General features: G+C 40.7%; 1 long non-coding RNA gene across 1 annotated transcript; it reads left to right on the forward strand.

The window, feature by feature from the left end:
• The first annotated feature begins 4,778 nt into the window (after positions 1-4,778).
• Positions 4,779-5,853, forward strand: LOC123730520 (uncharacterized). Its single transcript, XR_006761975.1, has 2 exons — positions 4,779-5,057; positions 5,171-5,853. It is a non-coding gene; the product is annotated as an uncharacterized lncRNA (long non-coding RNA).
• Positions 5,854-9,738: the final 3,885 nt, after the last annotated feature.

Here is a 9,738-nt window from a genome sequence, read left to right on the forward strand (position 1 = left end):
GCTATTGAAGTTAGGTGTGTACATATTTTTTCCGCACTATGGAATTGCATTTCTGTTGATTTTTGATGAATAAATGATTGCAAAGTATAATCTTTCAGTGTCATTTGTTAAATTAGGTTACCTTTATCTGTCAATAGTGTTGAAGTGAAGATTACATATCAATCTGTCCAAATATGTAAAACAAATTACAACTTTCTAGGGGGTGTACTTACTTTTTCACATGACTGTACCTCATGAATAGACAATAGCTCACACAAAATATATTTTTTATAATATACACTGCTGTTCAAAAGTTTGGGGTCACTTAGAAATGTCCTTGTTTTTGAGAGAAAAGCAATTTTTTTGTCCATTAAAATAACATCAAATTGATCAGAAATACAGTGTAGACATTGTTAATGTTGCAAATGACTAATGTAGCTGGAAACGGCAGATTTTTTATGGAATATCTACATAGGCATACAGAGGCCCATTATCAGCAACCATCACTCCTGTGTCAAATGGCACGTTGTGTTAGCTAATCCAAGTTTATCATTTTAAAAGGCCAATTAATCATTAGAAAACCCTTTTGCAATTATGTTAGCACAGCTGAAAACTGTTGTTCTGATTAAAAAAGCAATAAAACTGGCCTTCTTTAGACTAGTTGAGTCACTGGAGCATCAGCATTTGTGGGTTCGATTACAGGCTCAAAATGGACAGAAACAAAGCACTTTCTTCTGAAACTCGTCAGTCTATTCTTGTTCTGAGGAATTAAGGATAAGGAAAGGAAACAAGGACATTTCTAAGTGACCCCAAACTTTTGAACGGTAGTGTGTGTACATATATATATGTGTATATATATATATATATATATATATATATATATATATATATATATATATATATATATTTTTCAATCATAATGTGTGTTCCTTACATCATGATACTTCCTCCATCCTGGTTTGGAGTGTTAGAACCCAGACGTCCCAGGTTCATCTTCCTCAACCTTGTCATCAGACATTATAACAGTATTATTACATTGCAAAAAGTGGCTGATGTGATAAGTTAATCACACAACAATGGAATTTAACATAGTGTCACGTGTGCTCCCTCTCTGGCCTCTCGGTCACCAGGCTACTCGTTATGGCGCACACCTGTCACCATCGTTATGAGCACCTGCTCATTATCAGACTCACCTGGACTCCATCACCTCCCTGATAACTTTCCCTATATATATGTCACTCCCTTTGGTTACTTCCCCAGGCGTTATTGTTTCTGTTTCAGTGTTAAGTCTGTGCGTTGTTCGTGTTTGTTGTTTTGTTTTATGTTGCGTTTATTTATGAAAACACTCACTCCTTGAACTTGCTTCGTGACTCTCAACGCACATCGTTACACATAGTCACATACCTGTGGTGGTGCCTGGAACTGATGATTGGCCATGATTGAATTCCTGGGATATCGTCCAGAAAACAATATCATATTAATTTGAGCCAAATCAATATATGATCATCTCATGAAAAAAAAAGTTTTTACATAATGCAAAATTCTGTTCATAATATTACAGTAGTTGATATTACCAAGGAAATTGTCTGTATTTGCAACGGTACCATACAAGTGCAGCAGCAACAATCAGACAGAGAATGACCAGTAGAACCCAACAGGCAGCAGAGGTCTCTGTGAGGAGAGGGGATACAGTTAATAAGAAACAGTCTGTATTTACAATTACATATCATTTTGTTGCCCAGCAGCCATCATGGCGCTGATGCAAACACGTTCCTGCAGAAAACAAAGAGATAATACTAGGTTATAAGACATGTACATAAGCAGTAAGAAATAAGTGTGTACCATGACCATCTTAGTTAGTGGTTATACAGTAACTTTCTGTAGCAAGGGGAATGAGGCCATAAGTCTGATACTAACACATGCAGTGAAAGATAAGTGAGCATCTGGCTCAACTTTGTAATCCATGCTACATCACATTTCTCAAAACTTAATATATGTGTTTTATGTGTATACCAGGAATGGCTGTATTGTTCCCAGACACATTTACCTATGGGTCAATACAGTTTTCAATCAATCAGGCAATCAATCAACGATCCAATAAATAAATAAATTGCTTAACAACTATAAGCAATTTATAAAGAAGTATAAGCAACCAGTATGAATAGTGTGTGTGTATGTATGTATGCATGTGTGTGTGTCTAAGGTGCTTCTCACCAGAGGATGTGTGACCATAGAGGGAGCCAGTTGCTCGTCCGTAGGGATTGGAGGCCTCACAGACATAGAGACCATTCAGCTCAGAGCTGAGACTGAGGAGGTGCAGTTTGTCTCCCTCTGCTCTCACTGAAGACCCAGGCCATGGCTGGACCACTCTGGGGAGAGAGAGAGAGGAGGGGAGGGGCTGTGTGTGTGTGTGTGTGTGTGTGTGTGTGTGTGTGTGTGTGTGTGTGTGTGTGTGTGTGTGTGTGTGTGTGTGTGTGTGTGTGTGTGTGTGTGTGTGTGTGAAAGACAAAGGCATCATTTGACTGCCAGCATAATTCAACAACTGTCCTTTAGATATGAAAATTCTGAAGCTTCAAGCTTATTTAGATCTCATGTCTTAAACTGGTTTGAACTAGTTTACATAGGAGTGAGTACCTGCTCCAGGTGTAGTTGGGTTGTGGGTTACCATCTGATACACATAGGAAGACTGTGGCTTTAGAGGCCTCACTAAGGGTGATGCTCACTGTCTGAGATGGATCTATGAGAGAGAGAGAGAGAGAGAGAGAGAGAGAGAGAGAGAGAGAGAGTCAGCCTATAGGGAGGAAGTCAGTACAACCTCTCCCTCAACGTCAATAAAATCAAGGAGCTGTTTGTAGACTATTGAAGAAGGAGGGGAGAGCAAACTTCCATCCACATCGACGGGGCTGTTGTGGAGCAGGTCGTAACCTTTCGGTTCTTTGGCGTCCACATTAGTAAGGAAGTAACATGGTCCACACTCGCACAGTCCTGAAGAGAACGGGCCCTCAGATCCTCAAAGAAGTATACAGCTGCACTCTCTAGAACATCTTGACTGACTGCATCACCGCTTGGTATGGCAATTGCACCGCTCTTGACCACAAAGCACTGCAAAGGATGGTGCGGACAGCACAGTACTGTACATCACAGGGACCGAGCTCCTTGCCATCTCTATATCAAGTGGTGCCAGAAGAAGGCCCAAAAAATTGCCAAAGAGTCCAGCCACCCAAACCATAGACTGTTCACTCTGCTACCGTCCGGTAAACGGTAACAGAGCATCGGCTCTAGGACCAACAGGCTCAGAAACAGCTTCTACCCACAAGCCATAAGGCTGCTAAATAATCAATTATGGTACCTAAACTATCAGCACTGTCTCCATCTTGCACTGACCCTATCCACACAACTAGACTTTATATTCGCACCATATACACAATCACTCACACACTACACTGTGACTCCCACACAAATCCCTCACACAGTCAAACACTATATACGCACACAAACACACACACACACATAACACAAATGCATACTGACACAACACAAACACATAAATACACACGGACACACACACTATTATACTTACACACACTTTAACACATGATTTGCAACTGGCAGCTTCATTAAATAGTAGCCCCTCAGGGGTGCATGCTCAGTCCCCTCCTGTACTCCATGTTCACCTATGACTGCGTGGCCAGGCATGACTCCAACACCATCATTAAGTTTGCAGATGACACAACAGTGGTAGGCCTGATAACCGACAACAACGAGACAGCCTATAGGGAGGAGGTCAGAGACCTGACCTGGTGGTGCCAGAATAACAACCTATCCCTCAACATGATCAAGACAAAGGAGATGATTGTAGACTACAGGAAAAGGAGGACCGAGCACACCCCCATTCTCATCGACGGGGCTGCAGTGGAGCAGGTTGAGAGCTTCAAGTTCTTTGGTGTCCACATCACCAACAAACTAGAATGCTCCAAACACATCAAGAGAGTTGTGAAGAGGGCACCAGAAAGCCTATTCCCCCCTCAGGAGACTGAAAAGATTTGGCATGGGTCCTCAGATCCTCAAAAGGTTCTACAGCTGCAACATCGAGAGCATCCTGACGGGTTGCATCACTGCCTGGTATGGCAACTGCTCGGCCTCTGACCACAAGGCACTACAGAGGGTAGTGCGTACGGCCCAGTACATCACTGGGGCTAAGCTGCCTCCCATCCAGGACCTCTACACCAGGCGGTGTCAGAGGAAGGCCCTAAAAATTGTCAAAGATTCCAGCCACCCTAGTCATAGACTGTTCTCTCTGCTACCGCACGGAAAGAGGTACCGGAGCGCCAAGTCTAGGTCCAAGAGGCTTCTAAACAGCTTCTACCCCCAAGCCATAATACTCCTGAACATCTAGTCAAATGGCTACCCAGACTATTGGTCCCCCCCCTCCCCCCGTCAACACCACTGCCACTCTCTGTTGTCATCTATGCAAAGTCATTTTAATAACTCTACCTAAATGTACATACTACCTCAACTAACCGGAGATATCTCTGACTGTGCTTGGTAAAAACTATGAGTGTGTAGAAATACTGTGTATTGTCAATCTCATCTACACATTTAGATATGTAGATGTACAGGGTAAAAGGGATCTTGAAGGAAGGCTATCACTCCATTTTGTAACGCCATGCCATAACTTGTGGACGGCGCTTAATTGGAGCAAACTTCCTCCTACAACAGGACAATGACCCAAAGCACAGTTCCAAACTATGCAATAACTATTTAGGGAAGAAGCAGTCAGCTGATATTCTGTCTATAATGGAGTGGCCAGCACGGTCACCGGATCTCAACCCTATTGAGCTGTTGTGAGAGCAGCTTGACCGTATGGTACGTAGAAGTGCCCATCAAGCCAATCCAACTTGCGGGAGGTGCTTCAGGAAGCATGGGGTGAAATCTCTTCAGATTACTTCAAATGTGCTTAGTCATCATGTCTTCTCTATTGTTAGCAAAACATGCTAAGGTTCCTCATCCTCCACAACACTATTCTCACTTATCGCTGCAATTTAAGGCCAGTTGCGGTAGAGAGAACTTCTGTTTCGGTAATGAGAATTTAATAATACAGACTATATTTTGAAATATATATAATTAACTATTAATTTAAATATTATTTACTAACTGTTGATATTTTGCTTTATGTCCTGTTTAATTGTAGGAGGACATTTTTCTGTCAGCACAAACGTCAAAAAACAAATGTCTCGACTATTTCTGCAGAGAAACTTACATTCATCAAAGGTTAGTGGTCTATTAAATTACAGATGCATCTGTTTTGTTCCATTATTACTGACCAATATAAGCCTGTTTGTTGATTTTTGTGAAAAGGTTTGGGCTAAGTTGCTGAAATAGCTGAACCCACTAATTTGAAGGGGTGTCACATACTTTTGTATATATAGTGTATTATTAGAGAGAGGGGTAGCAAGTCATACAGAATCTGGCCTATTGTGAAAAGGTTTGGGCTACATTGCAAGATGTGCATAATATGCATTATTTTACATATAGCTTAGCCTCCATAACTGTTTTACATAAACTATTAATAGGTCCTCATTATTATAAAATGGCAATCTCAAAATGTAGTATAATTACATAATTACCGTTCCCATATGACTGTAGTAATGAGAAGAGCAAAGCATTTTACGGAATCTGTGCTGTGTGATTCTACTCATGATCCAGAGGGATCCAGAAAGTAGGTTTCCAATTGATGTCATAAAATGCCATACTATTGACCTCATGTTTTTGTCTCTTTTTTCTTATTGACACAAGGCAAGACAATAACACCCACCAAACACACAATCCCACCATTCAACTGTAGTCCTTGTCCTTTTAGGGTACAATAAGGCACACACATCAGCTCAGTGTGTTTACTATGTTTTTAACTCAGTAGTTTTGAGACATGCTGAGCATGCACAAGTATCTGGGAATGTATTGAATATCTTAGTCTTGATTAAGTGTAAGAATAGAGTCAGGGCTTTTGGCTTATTATTCTAATAACATATTCACTAAGTAGTTTCAGCCGAGACTGGACCCAGATCAGTATGTGCTTTAGCCATCTCCTCTGATTGTGGCTGCCCAACCACATTTCAGCATCAATAGGATATCATAGTTCATAAGCACAGCTAAATACTAATAATGGTCTTATCTGTGTGTTTATGTAACATCTCTGTTTATTAGAGTTCATAAACATCTATTCTACAGGTCTCTTTTGGACAGTTTTTTTTGGCTTTTGTTTTCTCTTCGTGTACACAGGTGATTGGTGAATGCAGGACTGTGGTATAGGGGGAGGATGTGGACTTATCCTTCAAACTGATAGAGACAACACAGGAGCTTAAACAGATAACATGGCTGAAAAGTACTCAGGATGAAAAAAATATAATTTGATGCATATTTATCCAAATGGGGTTACTGACTTCATTGCACCAAATGGAGTCCAGTTTATTGGGAACTCATCAGGAAAACTTGGATCAATTCGAATAACAGCTGTCAGACTGTTGGATGAAGGCACCTTCACATGTATCTTCAATGTTATCCTCTTACATCTAGACGTTCCGCTAGCGGAACACCACTCCAATATCCAATGATAGGGCGTGGCGCGAAATACAAACTCCTCAAAAATCCGAAAACTTCCATTTTTCAAACATATGACTATTTTACACCATTTTAAAAACAAGACTCTCCTTTATCAAACCACACTGTCCGATTTCAAAAAGGCTTTACAACGAAAGCAAAACATTAGATTATGTCAGCAGAGTACCCAGCCAGAAATAATCAGACACCCATTTTTCAAGCTAGCATATAATGTCACAAAAAACAAAACCACAGCTAAATGCAGCACTAACCTTTGATGATCTTCATCAGATGACACTCCTAGGACATTATGTTATACAATACATGCATGTTTTGTTCAATCAAGTTCATATTTATATCAAAAACCAGCTTTTTTACATTAGCATGTGACGTTCAGAACTAGCATTCCCACCGAACACTTCCGGTGAATTTACTAAATTACTCACGATAAACGTTCACAAAAAACAGAACAATTCTTTTAAGAATTATAGATACAGAACTCCTTTATGCAATCGCGGTGTCCGATTTTAAAATAGCTTTTCGGTGAAAGCACATTTTGCAATATTCTGAGTAGATAGCTCGCCATCACGGGCTAGCTAATTTGACACCCACCAAGTTTGGTACTCACCAAACTCAGATTTACTATAAGAAAAATTGGATTACCTTTGCTGTTCTTCGTCAGAATGCACTCCCAGGACTTCTACTTCAACAACAAATGTTGGTTTGGTTCCAAATAATCCATAGTTATATCCAAATAGCGGCGTTTTGTTCGTGCGTTCAAGACACTATCCGAAGGGTGACATGCGGACGCGTATCGTGACAAAACATTTCAAAATATTCCATTACCGTACTTCGAAGCATGTCAAACGCTGTTTAAAATCAATTTTAATGCGATTTTTCTCGTAAAATAGCGATAATATTCCAACCGGGAGTCGTTGTTTTCGTTCAAAGACTGAAAAAGTAAAATGGACTCTTCACGTGCATGCGCACGCCCGTCTCATTGTTCTCAGATCGACCACTTACCAAATGCGCTACTGTTTTTCAGCCAGTAACTGCAGAGTCATCATTCAACGTTCTGGCGCCTTCTGAGAGCCTATGGGAGCCTTAGAAAGTGTCACGTTACAGCAGAGATCCTTTGTTTTGTATAGAGTCGACAAAGAAGGCCAAGAAATGGTCAGACAGGGTCCTTCCTGTACAGAATCTTCTCAGGTTTTGGCCTGCCATTTGAGTTCTGTTATACTCACAGACACCATTCAAACAGTTTTAGAAACTTTGGAGTGTTTTCTATCCAAAGCTAATAATTATATGCATATTCTAGTTTCTGGGCAGGAGTAGTAACCAGATTAAATCGGGTACGTTTTTTATCCGGCTGTGAAAATACTGCCCCCTATCCATAACAAGTTATCCCCAGTGGAGCATAACATTTTTACATTTTACATTTTAGTCATTTAGCAGACGTCCTTATCCAGAACGACTTACAGTAGTGAATGCATACATTTCATTTCATGGATTTTTTTTTTTGTTGTACTGTCCCCCCATGTGAATCGAACCCACAACCCTGGCGTTGCACACACCATGCTGGCGTTGCAAACACCATGCTCTACCAACTGAGCCACAGGGAAGACACTGCTACAGTAGGGAGAACACAGGGGGAGAACACAGGGGCCTGTGGCACAGTGAGATCCAACAGGAAGAGAATGACAATATTAAAAACAAAATTGCAAGGGGGAGGTGGAGTTCCAAATGAACGGGAAGATAATGGCAGTGAAATGTCATGACAAGCGCAATGTTCTTGTTCTGTCCACTGTGTTTACCTCCAAAATGTAGGACACAGGAAAACTGGACTATGTCACCGGAGGTAGGAAAATAAAGCCAGACTGTGTCTTGAAGTACAACAAGAAGATGGGAGCAGTTGACAAAGTGGACATGCAGAACAGTTTTGTTGAGGGTGCCAGAAAGTCCTTTAAATGGTACAAGAAGCAATTTTTCCAGCTAAGAGACATATTGTAGGTCTCTTCAACGGCCACATTGTTCAACGGCAGGTCACAGGACAGGTGATCTTATACCAGAAGTACAGGATAAACCACACCACACTTCTCGTTGTCCGTCTACTGCCTCTGACAATCCTCTACACCTCACTGGACACCACTTTCCAAGTGATGTCCCTCAGACCACCCTGCAAGAAAAAAGCACAAGGAGGCATTGCAAGGTCTGTCTAACATCTACCCGATGACAGAAACAAAGGAAGATGACCAAGTACAGGTGTGAGTCATGTAACACAGCCTTGTGTGCAGTTCCTTGCTTATTGCAAATACCACACCCTGAAGCACTACTGTGGAAAGTAGGCTTATAACGGCTGGTACAATAAATGTAATTGTAAAATGTATTGAAATGTTTGACTTGGGGTGTTTGATGGGGGGGGATTGGGGAAATGTTCCCAAACAATTGAAAATGAACGTGTCACATTCTTCTTCGTCAGATGATAAAGAAAAATCATTGTCGGACCAAAACGCAGCGGGGTTATGTGCACTCATCTTCCTTTATTTAATTGGCAAAGAAGGAAAAACCAAAATAAACACGTACACAAAACACAATGACGAATAACAGGCCAGTAAAGCATTAAGGCTATACCTAGCACAATCTCCTACAAACTACCAACACAAACACATACCTATATATAGGACTCTCTATCAGAGGCAACTAGGAAACACCTGCCTCCAATTGAGAGTCCAACACCCAATGACCTAAACAAAGAAATACTAATACTAGAATGAACATAGAAATACAAAACATATAACATAGCCCAAAACCCGGAAATAATAAATCAAACACCCTTCTAAACAACCATCCACCCCGAACCACATAAAACAGATACCCCCTGCCACGTCCTGACCAAACTACAATACAAATAACCCCTAATACTGGTCAGGACGTGACAACATGATTGTTTACCTGAAATTAAATACTTTTTTTTGACTCCTGGGCTCTATTTCTGAAATAAATCAAATCAAATTTCACCTTACAGTGAAATGCTTACTTACAAGTCCTTTACCAACAATCCAGTAAAAAAAAGTTCAGAGTAATAAATAGATAAGTAAAAAATGAAAATAACAAATAATTAAAGAGCAGCAGTAAAATATCAGTAGAGAGGCTATATACAGG

The sequence above is a fragment of the Salmo salar genome, chromosome ssa25, assembly GCF_905237065.1.
Source record: "Salmo salar chromosome ssa25, Ssal_v3.1, whole genome shotgun sequence".
NCBI lineage: Eukaryota > Metazoa > Chordata > Actinopteri > Salmoniformes > Salmonidae > Salmo > Salmo salar.